The sequence below is a fragment of the Strongylocentrotus purpuratus genome, unplaced genomic scaffold (assembly GCF_000002235.5).
Source record: "Strongylocentrotus purpuratus isolate Spur 01 unplaced genomic scaffold, Spur_5.0 spur5_scaffold_11, whole genome shotgun sequence".
NCBI classification, from domain to species: Eukaryota; Metazoa; Echinodermata; class Echinoidea; order Camarodonta; family Strongylocentrotidae; genus Strongylocentrotus; species Strongylocentrotus purpuratus.
In genome coordinates, this window is record NW_022145596.1 from 9,148,163 (window position 1) to 9,167,821 (window position 19,659).

General features: G+C 38.8%; 1 non-coding gene across 1 annotated transcript; it reads left to right on the forward strand.

Moving 5' to 3' along the window:
• Nucleotides 1–19,587: 19,587 nt before the first annotated feature.
• TRNAQ-CUG lies at nt 19,588–19,659 on the forward strand. The gene has a single exon. It is a non-coding gene; the product is annotated as a tRNA-Gln (tRNA).

Genomic DNA, 19,659 nt, shown 5'->3' on the forward strand with positions numbered 1-19,659 from the left:
ACAACGACAATATCCTGTGCGAGGGAGAGGTTTATATATCATTTCAATAAAAAGTTATAGCAATCCAAAGTTATTGATTTGATTTCCACAAAAACAACATTTTTGCCCACATGTGTATTAACTGTATGCATATACGTGCATTAGTGTATTAAGGACCTGTTTGGTGTGTTTACATCGAGTTTTAAAGATAACTTTGAACTAAAACCTCTAATCACCATGTATTTGGTGTCAAAAGATGGATAATTAAAATACCTTCATTCTGATATCAATTTCAATGAGTGATGTAGTGTGTGAAATGTAAATTTTGAGCCAAAAATGTGCTTTATTGTAGATATTCCTCTGATTTTGGCCAGTATATCAGTATATTAAAGGTACTATGTCCCTTTTGCAGCCAACCTCAAATTCTGTAGAACTTTGCAGGAATTATGAATATGTCATGTGTGTCCTATCTGTGAAATTTAAACGTTAGCAGTGTCCTCATATTCAAATTATGCAAGGAAACCCGGTTACTTGCTAGACTTTACTGTCAGACACTATTGAGTGACTGACTGGCTTTTTTCTTCTTTGGTAATAACATACATGAAAAGAGTTGTAAAGGGTACATGAGCATTTGTCTACATCAATAAGCCACTTCTTGTAATTGCCAAGATTAAACTGATTGATTCTTTGCGCAGCATAAAACGTATGACCATATTCGGTACAATTGTCTGAAAATCAAGACTATTACTTTTGGGCTCTATAGCCCTAAAGTCGATTTGACAACTAATAGTCGTTATTTTCCCACTAGAAGTCATTTTCAAGCCCCACCTTTGTTAGGGAAGTTCTAAATTAGTATTATCTTTCAAATGCAGTTGGAATTCAACTTTTTCATTTGTTTGGCCTGCAAATGGGACATGATAAAAGTGATAAGACATTTAGTAGTGTAGAAAGTTCAAAGGATTTGGAGCGCTGAGTGCAATTGATAAGGTTCTTCTTCTGTACTGTACTGGGATGTTTAAGGAAATGTGGACATTGGCAGTTGCCTCTCCCCTCCCCCAACCCGGCACCCCGCCCCCTTCCAGCCGCTTGTCATAATCTTGCCCATGCCCAAGATAAGTTAGTGCATCGATCAACATGAATATAATATAATATTGCCATATTTGGTTAAAATTTGCTCATCTGACCGTGAATAAATGCATAAAAACCCCAGAGCTTCCGGGGGCTCTGCCCCCTGGATTTCGCCTGGTGCCCTATAGCTGGCACCTGGATGCTCATCTGACGGTAATTCAATGCTTAAAACCCCTGAGCTTCTGGGGTCTCCGCCCCCTGGACCTCACGCCAATTAATGTCCTGCCAGTGTCACAAATAAAGTATCAAAATTTGCTCATCTGACGGTAATTTAATGTATAAAACCCCTGAGCTTCTGTAGGCTCCGCCCCTTGGACCCCACACTCATTTGCGTCCTGCCAGTGTCACAAATAAGGTATCAAAATATGCTCATCTGACCGTAATTTATTGCCCAAAACCCCTATGCTTCCGGGGGCTCCGCCCCCTGGAACCCCACACCAATTCGTGACCTGCCAGTGTCACAAATAAGGTATCAAAATATGCTCATCTGACCTTAATGTATTGCCCAAAACCCCTGAGCTTCTGGGGGCTCCACCCCTTGACCCCCACCCCAACATTCAGCGGGGCCTGCATGTAAGAATGGGGTGATGGGGATTTGTTTTTGATCTACCCCTCCCCCCTCCCCCAAACGTTTTTGCCACTGCCGGTGTCACCATTACGTACCAATATTTGGCTCGCATCATTTCAAATTTGGCCCCCCCCCCCCCAAGAAATCTTGGATCCGCGCCTAGGGTATATAGCTCTTATTTTTTTTTATCTTATTCATATCAGGAAGGAGTGCTGGAAAGGGACGTTTAAAGTACAATTTGCCTTTCACATTAGTCAAGCAAGGTTTCTCTCAACAATCTATATCTATATGGCAGTCACTCCCCACCATTTAAATCGTCTGGCAATGGCCATTTGTGTATCTTTGACCTGTGACGAATCTGTTCATATAGGTTCCATTTGGGTTTCCTTTAAAGCTGATCTAGCTCGATATTGAGGTTGGGGTATTTTAATGACATCTGACAGACACCCCCACCAGGCGCGCCGGAATTGGGGGGAGGGGGCAAACATTCCAGGGGGCTCACCTTTCAGGGGCAGTGGTGTAATGAGCAAAAACGTTCTTGGGGGGCAGAAGAAAAATCTGCACCACCACCACTCTTACACGTTACATGCCGGCCCCGCTGAACGTTTTTCAAAGTGGAGTATTAACGATCAGGTAGAGCGGAGCGAGTGCAGCGTAAATTGAAGTAGGGTCCAGGGGGCTGTGTCCCTTGAAGCTCAGCGTTTAAGGCATTTAATTATGGTGAGATGAGCATCCAGGGACCAGTCTTATAATGGGCCCTTGGTGAGGTCCCGGAGCCCCCGGAAGCTCAGGGGCTTTAGGTATTTAATTACGCATACCTAGCCGAAACTGTTTTATGAGAAAAGTTTATGTCATTCTAATCTAATTACAATAGGAATTATGCGGATTATTGGTTGCTTACAAGCATACACGTGTTTTCTTAGTAGTCAGGCAAAATAAACCATTAAACCAAATATGGAAATATTATATTATATTCATGTTAATCGATGCACTAACTTAATTTTCTTGGGCATGGGCAAGATTATGACAAGCGGCTGGAAAGGGCGGGGTGGGGTGGGGGAGGGGAGAGGCAACTGCCAATTATGTCCACATTTCCTGAAACATCCCAGAGAACAGAAGAAGAACTTATCAATTGCACTCAGCGCTCCAAATCCTTAGAACTTTCTGCACTACTAAATGTCTTATCACTTTTGTCCAGTTAATATACCGATATACTGGCCAAAATCAGAGGAATATCTACAATAAAGCACCTTTTTGGCTCAAAATTTACATTTCACACACTACATCACTCATTGAGATTGATATCAGAATGAAGGTATTTTAATTATCCATCTTTTGACACCAAATACATGGTGATTAGAGGTTTTAGTTCAAAGTTATCTTTAAAACTCGATGTAAACACACCAAACATGTCCTTAATACACTAATGCACGTATATGCATACAGTTAATACACATGTGGGCAAAAATGTTGTTTTTGTGGAAATCGAATCAATGACTTTGGATTGCTATAACTTTTTATTGAAATGATATATAAACCTCTCCCTCGCACAGGATATTGTCGTTGTACATAAGCAAATTCCTGGAAAGTTATTTAAAAAAATTGATTTTTCAATGTTGATATATGGAAAATAATGTTTTTTGATAAAATTCAATTTTTCGAAAAAAATCACAAAAATCATGTTTTTTACTTAAATTTGTGATGTTTATTAATCCCAAATTCTTTAAAATTGGTATCAAAATGTAGATAATTTAACTCTCTTTCATATGACACTAAACTCATGGTGGTTCAAGGTTTCCTTAAAATATTATTTACAAAATACTATTTTGTCGTCAAAAGGGCCACTTTTTTGGTTGGGGGCGTCCCCCTGGCCACACCCACCACTTAGAACATGCCAGACGGTCAATTTGTTATGTGAAGGTATGCGATCTTTACATCTGTGCACATGAAAATTGGTTTCCTTCCCAGCTAGGTTGACCCCCCCTGGCTCCCGGTCTATTACAAGACGAAGAGTTCCACGTTCGCTATGTGTACGAACATCGCCGTGGGCCGAGATTCGGGAAGACAAAAGTTGGACGGTAGCAAATTCATCGGAAATTGTAGACAGAATATAACAATATCTGGACATTGGACATCTATCTTTTGACAAAGAAGAACAACAGGACACAATAGTTAATAACGCCTTTGATTTCAACTTCCTTTTTCCTTTTCATTATTGCAGACATTTCACCAACGACAGAAATCCCTTAAACTAAAATCATGCGATATATCTATCTTAAGCAAAACGATACAAATTAAAAGAACTGCTGATTTGACTGAGAAAAAGCCTAGGAGGAGGATTACTTCACATTTTCGATGTGGAACACCTTTCCCTTGGCATTTTTCTCACTGGATATGTAACATATCTGTGTTCTCCATTTAGGGGATAAAGCCCAGGCAAGCCGTGACCCACTTTTAGAATCGGCTGTCAAAATCCCGACCAGACGACCCCGATCACATGACTCGCAAATCGGATAGCATCGATTAATATTGCTTCCGTTCAAATAGGCTACCTGAGCAGGTATAAAAAAACATCCGAATACACTTCAATACAGAGATAGAGAGGAAGAAGAAAGAAATGGAGAGAGAGAGGGAGAGAGAGAGAGAGAGAGAAGAAGGGGGATGTGACAGAAGTCGAAACAGAAAGAAGTTGCGACACAACAAAGCAATATTTTAAGAAAAAAATAAAAAATAAAAAACCGGGAAGCAATGATAGAGAACAGGACTACTCATTTTTAAATGGAAATTCATTTATATCTAAAGAGGTAGACAGAGAGTGGGAGAAATGAGAATATAATAGAGGAGCGAAAGAGAGAGAGAGAGAGAGAGAGAGACAGGGGGAGAGAGAAGATCGAGAGGGAGAAATTGAGAGCTCGGAACAGTAGCCATTTTCAGCTGTGCTATTTTATTTCTAAAGTGTTAAATATAAACGTCAGTTTGCCGAATTGTGTGAAAACTGCTGTTAATCGTGTAATTTCACGTTTGCTACAAAAAACCAAACAGTGGCACGAAAAGGCTTTTTTAGAAGCAACATGAACATGGTGAGTTTAGTGAACCTACTTCACACCGAGAGCACCTGTGACAGACGGGTAAATTCTATAAGCTACAGGTCAAAGGTCAAAGGGTGGTCATCTTGAAAACTCATCCTCCTTCATCCCGCACTTGATGCTTGGCCTATTTACGATACCGGAAACGATCTCGCTCTACGTTGAGATCAGATTAAGGTTTGGGTTTTATTTATCTGGCTTACATGCACATAATTATGACAGCCACCCCTTCACCCATCGCCCCTAAAAGAGACAAACACTCGTGGTCCAACACTGCTGCCCCCCCCCCCCCCCAAATACATACGCAAATCCATAGACCAGTAATGGTGCACACAAACATTTGTCAGCATTTGTGCGATGTGTGAGTTTGGAAAATGGCGAAGATATTTTTCAAAGTTAGTTAAAACAACATCAATACATACATCGCCTTCAACAACAGTAACAACAAAACAACAACAGTCCGAAAGAAGTCCATATACACGATCGGAGCATCTTACTCTCCTGTTACTGTCAAATTAAGAACTTCGACGTGATTGCAAGCAAGTCTTCACATGTAAAAGTATGCCGCGGTTGATATGACCGGCGGTAAACGCACAGAGGTTATATTTCGCCTAAAAAATTGAAGTGAATCTGCAGTGCACCATAAATATTGCAAGTTTAGGTACCTTCAATTATTCTCTTGTGCTAGAAAGTCTACGGAAAATCTTAATTACACATGTGGCTGATATCATGTGCCGTGCACCCTGACCACTTCAGTACAGATTTACCGCAGTGACTGACAAAACTAGTTTGCAGTAACTGCGTTAAACAACACCGGGTGGTATGATACAAGTCGACCTGTAATTGGGCAGTGAGAGGATGGTTAAAGCGTGGTGAGCTCGGAAAATACGAAGCAAGAAATCATGCAAGTTTAGGAATTGGGATTTTTCAATTTGAAATGCCTTCTCTGGTCTCAGCTGACCGCTTTGCGACCGCTTCACGAAAGACTGACCGCAGTGATGAAACAGGTCTGCGCTAGGCGGTATTAAACTACGCGTCAATATTGAATAGAGAGTCCTACCTTGAACTAGAACCGGATGGTGTTAGAACTTGATGCCTCTGGTTTCTCTGCTCAGCTGTTCGTTTAGTACCGCGTCTGTCAAACTTCTGTCATCTCCTGGTATCTGTTCCGGCGGAGATGGGTTGCCATGGTTACAAGATTCGGAAACAACGGCTGGGAGAATCTGGCGAACTGTTTTTGGAAGAAATGAAATAGCATAGAGACATTTTGATTTCTATTTCATACGCAAATCATGTGAAAGTGTTCGCGGCTAACAATTTCTGCTCGAATCTTCGCTTTTATACAATCAACATAAGCCAAAATGACTTCTGCAGACAAGTGATATCCTGAACAAAATTGTTAGGTCCTGATAAATTTATGTATTGCGTTGTGATTAAACCTAATGTGAATAAAATCCCAAACGGCGTTTATCTATAGAAATTATCACAGTTTACGGATCAGTACTTTTAATACCATTAATGATATACAGCTACGAGCCTTTCATAGCCTTGCACATAATGGCGACTACGACATAGTTTGCTTCAAGAAGAGGAACTTGAATTCATGCAGACAATCAGTCATTATCAAACTGATGGAATTACTGAATACTTTTACATGGTAAATCAAAATACAGATTTGACAGTTTCCTCTCGTTGATTTCTTATTAATTTAGATATTTTCTCCGCCCCTAAATGTTACACCCATTACCATGGGCGTCAATCCTTACGTAATACCTTTGTTCAGGGGGGGGGGGATGAATGAATGGATCACCCCCCCCCTGGACAATAGGTATCAATTACAGATCTACGCCCATGCCCATTACCCCCCCCCCCCCCTCATCTCTCTCATTTCCCCCTGGAATACAGCTTTCATAACAAGACATTTGTGAGAAAAAAGGAGCATCTGCAGTTTACATCCGTAGATATTAATACAGTATCCTCTCACTTCCACACATATAATGTTAATACAAAAACCTTGCCTTTGCAGTTTACAGCGTGGTTATATTATATATTTAGTATGTATTCCATCGCGTTCAAACTTTTCTTCCATCCTCAAAAGAGATACAACAAATAAAACAAAACAAGGATCTCTCAAAATCCACATCCCCACCCTATTTCTCCCCCCCCCCCCCCCCTCCCATCTCCCTCCTTTCCCCTATCTCTTTTAAATACCCCTAACTACAGTTTGCAGTCGCGGGTATCACGAAAGTAGCATCTGATCTCTTCCAAATATCAAAACGTATATACATGCGAGTCACAGACTCAATCTTGGTTATAACATATATTTCATGAGTATCCCATCGCTTTGAAACATTTTCTCCGCCCTTAAAGTGAAACAAACGAGCAAAAAACAACAAACCATTTCCTGAACTCAATACCCTATCTATTCTCTCTCTCTCTCTCTCTCTCTCTCTTCTCTCTGGTCTGTTGCTTTCATAATCCGTCATTTGCGACACACCCCTCTCTCGGCCTCTGGACGCCTTATTCCCAAATTATTAATATGATAAGTTATTACACCGGCGGATATAACTCCAACCTTCTGACGTCAATGACTGCCGGTCGGTAGTCTTGGCGACAATCAGACCCATCGCAATCCGACAGTGAGAAATGCATGACATCGATAATGACTTGATGGTTATTCGACATAACGTCCAGCGATAATTGCTCCGAAGTCAACATCAAACACTAAATGAAAGCCCTTGACTTAACACTAAAACGAACCCTGTCCCTAGTCCAATGCCTATGGAGCCCTTAACACAAAATTCTAACATAAAGCCAAATTGCATTTTGAGTCCTTATCCTCTATCATCTTTGACGATTTAAAGTTGCCAGAAAAAGTGTCGGATCAAAGGCTTGATATAATATCCCCCCCCCCCATCTACGATCTTGACGATGGTATGTCAATTCGTGATGTACTTGTATAAAGCAACATTTGGATGCTGCTGAAATCAACATCATCTTGAAAAAGGAAAAAAAAATCTTTAAGAGCGTTCATCATAATTCAGTTTGTTTTTTTAATGAAGGAAACATGTCTGTATTGATGGACTACAACATGACCGTGATGTTCCGTTGGACTAGATAACAGGGATGATGTTGCTAGGCAACGGGGAGAGATGCACAGGCATCCTGGTGATGACAGGATGTTGGCTCTATAGATGGAATGAGAAGCATCATCTGGTCTTAAAGGGAATGATTCCACCTTTCTGGTATGAAATTGATAAGGACAAAAGCATCAATAAATGGCAATTACAGGTATTCAAAGTCAAAATCTGGTTGCAGGCATCAGCATACATTGTCTATGCCAACATGCTACCACCTTCACAAAGTGTTTGACATCCATGCCTCCCACACCCACCCACAAGCGCATACAAACACACCAGACAAATTTAATTATATTTGTAATCTACTTCCATAGCAAGATACTCCAAATATCGAATAATTGCAATGTTTACTTTTCTTTAAATGGAATAATATGCAAATTGGAGACATTTATAAAATGAGGAAAATTTTGCATCCATTCACCAATTAAAAAGATCGCAATATGTGTTTTCCTAGTATGGCTCTTATCACTTGTTGTACTACACTTACTGAAGTTTATAAATCTCTTCCCTCCCCTAGCAAAGTTGACATGAAAGGAAAGATTGGGAGAGAGAGCCAGAGATGAGAAGAAGGACTAAGGATACGAAATACGACAGGTCCGAGGAAGAGAAAGTAGGTGACGCTCGCTATCGTATCAAGATGACTCAAACCAAAATACCAAGAAATGATGAATAATGCAGGAATAAATTGTTAAATGGCCATTGATCAAGAACAGGAACTCACACTTTGTCTTCAACGGCTCACTAAATTTGATATGTATTTAAAGAGAAGATTGAGTTTTGTTGAAAGTGAAAAATAGTTTGTGAGCTTTCTCTTTTTTTAAATGTAAGTTTGAAAAAAAATCATAGAACAAACGTCTCCTTAAGATGATTGATCTATATACATGTATGACTCCATTTTCGATATATCACAAAAAATAGCTTGACATGTTGTGTAGTCCCATCTACCCATTCGTATGTGCAGTGCGTGTGACTTCCATCAATATTGGGTCTATATCTTGATCTGATTATCCCAAACCAAGTTGAAATCGTATTGAAGTACTCATATGGACTACATGATCAACCCTTTCCCGATTGCTTTCAAGTTTCTTTTGCACAATGTGATTGGATGACCAATTCTCAACTTTATCTTTACTTCCGGATGGAAGATGGAGGGGAGGTGATGCGAATACCAAAGGAATGAAAAGGAACGGAGCAAACACTTGCTTCACACATCAAGCCTGGAACCAGCTCAGGGGAAATAACTCGGTTTCACCTGCTAAGGATATCAGTTTGGGTTAGCAGAAAACATTTTCAAAAACTAAAACCCAGAGACGAAAACAAATACTCCAACTGTCACAAGGGCATATCGGATTCAAGCATCTTAATAAGAGGAAATCATCTTTCATTTAGAGATATGACATGGGTGTGTGGTAGAGAGGGAGAGAGGGGGAGGGAAAGGGAGTGAGAGAAGACGGAGAGTGAGAAAGAGAGGCAGGGGTGAAGATTGAGAGGGTGAATAAAAAAAGAGGTAGATATCGACATGGAGATTCAAGCATCTTAATAAGAGGAACTCGTCTTTCATTTAGAGATATGACATGGGTGTGTGATGAGGGTGAGAACGATATCGAGTGATAGAGATGGGGAGGGATGCATATGTAGATAGGAATGAAGAACAAGAAAAAGAGAAAGATAGAGAGAGAGAGAGAGAGAAATGGGGTGATGGAGAGATAGAGATAGATGGAGCGATTCATGGAGGACCTATTTGAGCCCAACATTCCTGTATAAATTAGTAATCATCCCACGTACTTGGAAAAGAAATGTGGAATGCCAAAACTTTGACCAGGAAGGGGCAATGAAGGGGCACTCACAACGATCGCAAAATGAATTGAGAAGGAAATTTAGGACCACGCGTACACCACATCAATGGGGGGGGGGGGGGGGGGGGGAATCGGAGGTGGGGGGGGGGGGGGTCGGAGGTGGGGGCGGGGGTAAATAAAAGTAAAGTGAAAGTGTATGAATCAGCAAACTTACTAGGATTTTTTTTTGGAAACACTTTACCTTCGGTCACGAAGGGGCGTGGAGGGGGCTAGAACGAAGATAACCGAACTTAAGGGGAAATATACGACAACTTCATCGAAATATGGGGGTGGGGCATCATTAAGTAAACTTGATGCAAAATGCATTAGCTATCATCCCAGGTACTGGGAACAAATATTTGGAATACCATACCTTTGACTTGGAAAGGGGTATAGAGGGGGCATGAAGATAGCAGGACGAAATTTATGGTGAAATGTACCACTGCGTCACAAAACTTGGAAGGGGGATGTAAACACAATCAAAGCAAAAGGTGTAAGTGTTTCACGAAAGATAGCTTTTCCCTTAACTTTATAAAATAGACGTTTATACTTTACAGCTAACATTTTGTAGAGTTTGTGAAATTCATGCGTCAGACTTGTCAGAAAGTGAATGACGTTTTGAGCACGTAAATGTACATGTATGTAACTATTAAAACTAGATATGGGAGCAAGAAAGAAAAGGCCACAGAGGACAATCATTAAAGTTATTAGATGAGCAGATAATTAAGAGTTCTAACAGAATACAAACAGCTGGGTAGCGAAGAGAGTGAAAGTTACTGTAAGCCGTAAAAGGAATTAGTACAAAGCTCCCTTGGGCAAAATTTAGATGAGTTAGTGTTTAGGATTATCTTCACCTTTCATACATTATTAAGACACAAACATCACAAATGGAAAACATTTACTGTATAAGGAAATATGAAGGAGGAAGCAAGCAAGGTACACGGAATGAAATAGATAAAGTGAAATGAAAGACAGATGTGCTATTCTACAATCAGTTTGTATCCGGTGCTGGGGGCGGAATGACTTCTCATCTTCAGTAGACGTATGAGTATGGAACGGGGGAGAGAAAGAAAGAAATAAGCGATAAGGAAGCGATAAGAAAGCGATAAGGGTATGGCAGAGAGAAAGAGAGAAAGATAGAGAGATAGGGAAAGAATGGTGGGTAGGTAGGTACATGTAGGTTAGGAAGAGAGGGGGGAGAGAGAGAGAGAGAGAGAGAGAGAGAGATAGAGGTGGGGCGGAGAGTAGAGGGGATGGAGCACAGAGAGAGATCGAGAGAGAGGGAGAGAAAGAGAAAGAACGGGAGAAGAGACATTCAAACAAAAGAGTGATGGGAGTGGGCAGATAGACAGAAGAAGAGAAAACACAATGAAGAGAGAAATGAAACTGGGGGACAAGAGAGAAGGTGGATGGGAGAGAGGGGAGAGAGAGAGAGAGAGAGTGGAGAGAAGGGTGGACAAAGATAAAAAGAAGGAGATAGAGGATTATAAGAGAAAGAGAGAAGGGATAGAGAAATTAGAACAGAGAAAGAAGAGGTGTTCAAAAGGAGATACAGAATGGGGAACGGTAGGTGGACAGACAGAAAGCCAGATACAAAATGAGACAGACAGAGGAAAAGATATATATAGAGAGAGAGAGATAGCGAGAAAGAAGGGGAGGCAGAGAAAGAAAGAGAAATAGAGAGAGAAGAGAGAGAGAAAGAGAAAGAAGGAAGACAGGCAGAAAGAAAGAAATGGGAAATTAGAGAAAGAAAGAGATAAAGAGAGAATATATATATATATAGATAGAGAGAAATAAGGAAGACAGAAAGAAAGAAAGAGAAAGAGATTCAGAGAAAAGAAGAGAGCAAGAGAGTCTTGAAGGTGAATGGATCAAGGAGAATTAAGGGCAGGAAATGGAAGAAGGATCACGTGTGCTCAGTGATGATGAAAATTGAATGCCACCACAGTAATCGCTCTTCGTCCGGTTTCAGCGGAAATCGAATGTCTTCCCATCTACCGGAGACGAAGCTAAGTCGCCTCATCACAAGGCGACAGCTTTTATAACAAGCTTTTAAAGGTATAGGTACGCATGTAGTTACAGATAAATGCACCAGTTTCTGATGCTGTGACCCCAATTAGAAGGTACTGCATGTAGTATTTGTACAGTACATGTACATGCACATGCAAAGGAGCTTTTCACTGAAAGCTGGACACTGTACTCGACAGTTTCCTCACTCTCTACCGACGATGTTGCTTGGAATAGGTATCCTACATGTATTCCTGGAAATCAATCAATATATGATTTTTCATAAACACATACATGTAGATCATTTGAAGTGAGTTGAACTGATTAAATGTGAATTAAAAAGTCCAAGAAATGCTTTCTAGATGTCAATTAAGTAGGCCTATACAAACATGATATGAATTCATGAATGTATATGACACAACAATCACAGAAAAAATAGGAAGACAATAAATTTAGAACCATATCTAAATACAATTCAAATGACAGCAATCAACAACATACAAAACAAACAAAAAAGGTTAAGATTACCATGATCAGTGCTACTTATACGGGGTAGTTTGGATCACAAATTCAATTTTCCGACAAAAGCTAATGACGGTGGCTCGTCTCTAAATAAACCTAGCTAGTATTGTATGTACAAACAACATGCTAGTACGATTAGATACATGTAGCCTCTTACACGGAATTGTATGGAAGGTGACCAAACAGGGGAAATGTAGCTCTAATTGGCTGCCCTTTTCTATAATTTTTTAGTAAGCAAAAATATCAATTTTTTAATTTTTAATTTTTTACAAATGTATGCATTTTTGTTATAGATATAATTTTTGTAATGTTTTTGCGTTGTCTGTCCGTCTATCCGTGTATCCGATCCACCATCACGTTATCATAAGAACCATTCAAATATACATAGCCTATGTAAAACTTTCTTTTTTTTGGGGGGGGGGGGGCGGGGAGTCGATCTATAGTCAAACCTTGTGCCAATGTGCTACTATGCATCGGGCGGCGTAGACGGTAAACTAATTACATGATTTTAGATAATTGGGTGAAAGTACAGAGGTCACTTTCATAGATGAAAGGTCATTAGCTTTTACGTCTGATATCGCGATATTTTGAAAGTCCATTTGAGGGATAACTCCATCCTTTTATTAATATGAATTATTACAGGGAAGTGACCTGGTTAGGTCTGGAGTAATTGGGTCAAAATGTCACGGAGGTCAATTTTACTTTCTTTAAAAAGCCATTTTGATAGGATGGCCTGTTTTCATAATCTTCATGGCATATCGCAGACGCAGCTGTATTCACGTGTACGGCCATCTAGTATGGCCATCTCTTTTCATGTCCCGTATGAAGATAATCTTCGCCTTAACACCAAGAGTGAAATGATAGGACGTGTCTTATCAGAGTTGGAAATAAATTTGTATCAGTATCAGTTATTTTGCAATTCCGATTAAAAAAAGAAGAACAAATCATTAACATGAATTACGTAAATGGACAAGTGCATGTATCGCGGAACGTGTCTGAATTGAAAACTATTTATGGATTCACCATCCACAACAGCCTAAAGTAAAGGTGGATTCGAAAGCGGATCATTTAAAGCAGGAATGAAAAACAGGCCATTAAATGAAGAAAAGGAACCAAGCTATTTAAAACTTTCATATCTATACCAAATATTAATTCATGATTCGTCCTTTATTGCAAAGTAAGAGGAATTACAAGTGATGATCTATATTCTATGTATATAGGTCGTATTAAATTGCATACAACACATCTCTGATACCACCCCGACCTATCTCCACAAGTACAGCGCCATCTTGGTGTCTATACGACAGCCGGTGTGGTCCCCTTACACCATGTCACGTGATTAAAGGTCACCATGAGGTCACGATGGAATCCCATGTAGTCCCGAGGGTCTCAGGTGTGGTGAAGAGTCAGTCGAGTCTAAATTTAGTCTCTTTTCATGACCCGTATGATGAAGATAATCTTTGTGTAACACCAAAAGTGAAATGATAGAACGTGTCTGTAATATCAGAGCTGGAAATAAATTGAACCTTTTTTTGCTCCTGAAGTACATCCACCCTGGCTTGGTGACAATGAAGAGTTTGGGCTAAATTCACAAAGAAGAAATGCAGTCGGACGAATAAAATTGCCTGAAATAATAATGATGATGATAATTGAGTGATGATGATGATGATTATAATAATCATAATCATAATAATAATAATTATAATAATAAGAAATAAAAAAAAGTACTAGTAGTAGTATAGTGATAAAAAGCTTCTCTCTCTCAAAATACCTAATTCGTGGGGCGTTTATTCTAGGATGGAGGGGCAGTTTCCCTCTTAATAAAATGGCTCCAATATTATACATTTCTAAGTCCTTTCACAACCGAAGATGGATCGATGCTTCTGGCTATGAAATATTCAAATGTACCGAATTGTCCATCCCAAACTAGAAAGAAATCTAAATTTAAATGTAATATCTTTCCAAAACTACCATTGTTTCTGATGTAATAAAATACCCAAACGAAAGACTGATAGAAAGATTATATTTGATTAAAAAAATAAGATCAGTCATACATGCAACACACTCTAATTAATATAAAGCGCCAATTAGTAAATGCACAACTTAAATAACAGGCAAGTTACAGAGAAAAAAATATCACCGCTTAAATCAGGCCTAGATGTAAAACATAGAGACGGGCCTTGAGTATTTTTATACATTCCCCGACCCCTTTCTATTTCATGGAGAATTCACACGGATGTTTACCGCATGTTCGATGTAACTCTGTTAGAATGAAAGTAACAGCCGTCTCAAACACAGCTTAATAACATGATTACATCTATACATGGAACGGAAATATTGTATTTTTCTGGCTGTTGCCATGGAAACGAGGAAGTTTCCTGCTGACTTTGGGAGATACCTGTTCGGCTCATCCTCCCTGGACCAAGGCCATGGGGCGGCTCAAGGCGAGTTACGGAGTTTGGGCATCTTTGACAAAAAGGAGAACAACAACAATTTGGTTTACTTACAAACTATATCTTAGTAGGACTAGGGTAAAATAGGAATTCATAATGGTCATCTCTACCTCTTAGGCTTAGGAGTTCGTTTATATGACTTCCCCCTTTTTTGGGGCGGTCAATTTTTTTAATCAAAAACATGTAATTAAATGTAGATACAGATCTACTGGGAGCTACCTCCCCCCCCCCCCCCCAATTTTCCTTACAACAATTTAAACTTCTCCCAGGAACATTCAAATGTATTCGAATGTTTCAAGTTTTTTTATGTTTTTTTTTGCTAATTTTATACTGGGTTTCAATTTATTCTTTCATTCTTCTGGAGGAGTTCTTTTTTTTTTTTCTCAGAACGTGGGATATGAAATAAAATGAGAGAGGGGCACCACTTTGCCCCTTCACATCATTCCGGGATACCCCCTCTCCCCCGCGCTAATGACTTGTGGGAGCTTTCTTGAAATCTTTGCGGGAGCCGGAGAAAGGAAGTCACCAATCGAACTCCTACCGAGGCATGAACCTGGAGCCTACAGGCCTGGCCCCTGGGGCCTGCTGTTAGCCAATTATCTCCCACTTGACCACCTGTTATTGTTGTTATCTCTCATCACCCCTGATGAGAGCATCGCTCTCTCCTTCATCTTCGCCACCATGCCTGGTAGAAATCGAACTCGGAATACATGTTAACCCTCTCGATTGCCTGTAGTCACAGATTTTGCCCCATAAAATACTTTTGTTTAAAATGTATCATGATTTTACTCCTCTCTTTACAAACAGTTTATTTTAATATTTTAAAATGGAGGGAAGGTATATTACTATTAATATTTTTTGTTGCTCATAAACAATGAACATAAATCTGTCATAAGCTACGTTTTAAAACGCATTGATAAAGTTTTGTTCATTCTTTAAAAAACGGAATCCGCCTATATTTGGGTCATAGCGCGTCTAGTAAACGCATAAAGTGCTCCTCATCTACTGGGAAACATTCATAGCCCCCCCCCCCCACAAACACCCTCTTTTACTTCGTGCATCTTACAATATATCATTTTAATACTTAAATTTTATGCACGCACGCTCTCAGAAGAAAAAATAAAACATATTATTAACGTTGCACTACATGTACATTATTTACCAAATTTACCAATTAGTCCTGTCTGTTCAACACTATAGCTTCATGCAATGCATGAAAATAAACATTTTAGGAATACATAGACTTAGCTCCTTTCCTGATTATTTGAGAATCATGCATCCAATACAGTATTCACTCCACTCCATAATTCCTTAAACCATGAAGATGAAAATGCTCCATGAGTATTCACATAGAATGTAAATATGAATCGACGAATACGACTTAGCGACAGGACCAAAAGAGGGCGCCAATACATTTGTTGACAAGGCACCTCCCTAATTTGTGTCTCAATTTCGTTGGCTATTCAAAAGTATCCGAGCGTTATAAACTGCATGGAAACAAAGTGATATCTCTGACTTTGCTGTAACTTGCTTATATTTATAATCACCAATATCACTTGGCAACAGAAGAAAAAAATGAGCTCCAATATGATGACTCTGCTTCCTTTGAAGAGTACTCCTTGAGATACTCCAATCCCACCGCTGCCACCATGATGAGTTCGAGGGTCTTAGATTTGGTAGATACTCATGATAATAGACGAGTCGGCAGTCAGGTTTGTGATGATGGTGACCATGTTTATTGAACTACGACGGATACCGGATATATCGGATATCGTATATCGTAACACAATACACTTGGAAAGGCACATCAAAAGTGTTTGTATCCGATAGGACCTTCATGTCCAAAAAATAGTATTGCTTGTTTTTAAAAAAATCCCGTGAGTTATAAATTGCATCGGAACAAATGATTACAACTTAATACAAGTGACTTTTTTTTCTTTATTGTAAATTGTTTTCCCTGTTATCTTTACTGTAATGCATTTCGAAATTTTATTTCATATTTAATATGTCGAATGCATGTTATTTTCAATGTTGTTTTAATCATTACTACTGGGAGTTATTGATATATATATATATATATATATATATATATATATATATATTATTGATGCACTGCTGTGAATTAAACAATTTCAACATTCGAGCTACATGTTTGGTGTGTGTATACAATATTCAATCAATAATGTGATATATCGTAGACATGTTGGAAGAAAGACATAAACTAGACTGTAAGGAATAAATTAAATATAGTCTTTGTATCGATATATACCAAACAAAAAATAAAAAAAGTTTGAACAGGTAATGAGGCGAATGCAAATCACACTTTTTTTCAGATTATAAAAACACCTTTTACACGTTTTAACGAAGCTTTTTTTTTCTTCGGCCATTACGGCAAACGGAGAGGAGAGAGGTGGGGTGTCACGTCCAAAAGCCACCCCACCCCACTCTGGGAGGGGGTGGGGATGTTCTGATGTCGCAGTAACATTCAATTACCGAACGGATGCAATGTGAGCAGTGGACAGACGGTCTCTAAATTGGTCTTAGTTAAGAGGAAATGAAATCGAAATGTGAAAGTCAGACGTTGGTTACTTTTCTACTGAACCATGATGGAGAAGAGACAGGAGGCTTTCATTAACCGACTGACCTTTCAACTTTCACCCACTTTTAAAATCTCTGCCATGAATTTAGTCTGGTCTCAAGATGTTCAAGAACGGTGGTTCCTTTAAAGTACCTTCAAACTTGAAAGTCATGAAAAGCAGCCCAAGAGTTTATGAAAAGCAAGATTATATTAATCAAGGATGTATTGCATGTAGTATTTATTTATTTATTTCGTCAGACGTGGCATTCCTTTGAACTTTGATATTCATGATTAGATCAGTCAAAATCTCTTTTGTAAGGTTTCAGATCTATAACACATTCTCTCACGATTCAGTTCGTAGCTACTTCTTCTTAAAATGAATGTAAACAGATTGACTTTCCTTTATTTATTAGACCATGTGCTAATCTATAAAATACAAAAATAAATATAAATTTGTTGTTAAAGTTGTTTTGTTTCTTTTCACCTGTTTGCGATGAACAGGATGCGATCATGATAAATTACCCCCCTTTTCACTTTTTACATTTGTCCTTGTTCCCACCCCTCTCTCTCTCTCTCTCTATTTATATCTCAATAATATAATTGATAACGATTTTATTTGATTCCTTCATATTTTCTCACGATATCGCATCGGTAAAACGATGATCTATTGGTAAAAGCAAATTACTATACTGCTCATTGACGCAGAGGGGGTGCATCAACTATTGAAACTCGAGTCAATATAATTTTGTGATACCCGGTTTGCAATGCAAGGATCCAAGGATCTATTCTCTTCTTTAATTTGTATGACGTAATGTCACATTGATTTTCTTTTTCACTTGTTCAAATAACCATTGGTCAAACCATGGACCTACTGGTCAAACCTCGTTATCTTATAGCGTGCAGCGTTTGTGTAATTCGTTTTATATACGTTCTGTTCAGCTTTGTTTGATATGGACAGTAGGTGCACTGGAAAATTGATGATAGGCGTAGACTAATTTGAGACTAGAAATGATCGAAATGTATCGACTGAATGATTGTAGGCTGAAGCTGTTTGATACCATTTACAAATGATCACCAAATAATTGTTAACGTATCTACTCTTATGTTTCCCATTATATTCTATTTGTTCGCCTCTTTGTTATTGATTATGTAGGCCTACATACATTTACATATAGATTATATTTTCTTTTGTGATCGGTGTAAACAAGACGAATCGCAATATAAATATATTTAATTTTTAATGAAATATTAAGTAAGGGAAGGGGGAGATGGTATACATTTATTAAAAGTTAAGTTAACTATTTCAAGTTCATCACTGGATTCCTCTTTTGTTTATTTCTTCCTTGCTTGTAATTCCGCTTTGCTTTCTGTACATTTCAAGGATTTTAGTGAGTGAATCACTGATATACAAAACAAACACATCGGTCACTCTTTCTATAATTGTTTTTTCAAAACAAAGTACAACAATTTTTGCACGCCATTAAATCATCCGTTTCATCACTCATCCGTAAGACGTGTTCAGAAGAACAAGAACAAGGAAACTACAGGGGGTGCGAATGACCAAATAGGTCTAGATCTATGTTTCGGCGAGTTCATTTAATTATAATATTCCTGAACCTCCTGAAGAGTAAGTTCTACCTAAAACTAAGACTAAGAAGTTGTATTTGAGACTGGTCCCAAACTAACCTTTGAGTACATGATGTTCATTTGTTCCAAATTTTGATAAAACTAAATTGGTATTCATACAAGTTAAAAGCTGGTTACGAATACAATAAGATAACTTAATTAAATCAATTATGATAATGTACGGTGAGTTGCAACGAAGTGAATTACTATTTACATTACAAGTACTCGAGAAAAATGGAAGTTTGACAAGCCTAAATAACGTTGCATTCCCTTTAATATCACGAACTCTTCTCTTTTTTCCATAATTTGTTTGTATAGATATGATAAAGATTATGTCAATAACATTCTAGTTAAAAATATTATTATACACAGCCAGACCCATAAATCCAGACCAATCTCCACCGTGAAGCTCTACAAAATCTCACTTGGGACAAATTCCATACATTTCACATGACTGATACGAATCATTAAATCCTCTTCAGTCATATATCAAAGAAAACATTACAGCTATGAAAAAATAGATTTATGTAATTCGACTTTTTATCATTACAGCATCGGTACGGGTCAACTCAAGTGAGGGGAAATCCCCCGAATAAACCCTTTGCACCTGCGCGGATGCGGCCGAGTCTTGTCATGATGCAAACGAAACATCATTGCGCCATAATGGTTCCATGGTGTAATGGTTAGCACTCGAGACTCTGAATCTCGCGATCCGAGTTCAAATCCCGGTGGAACCT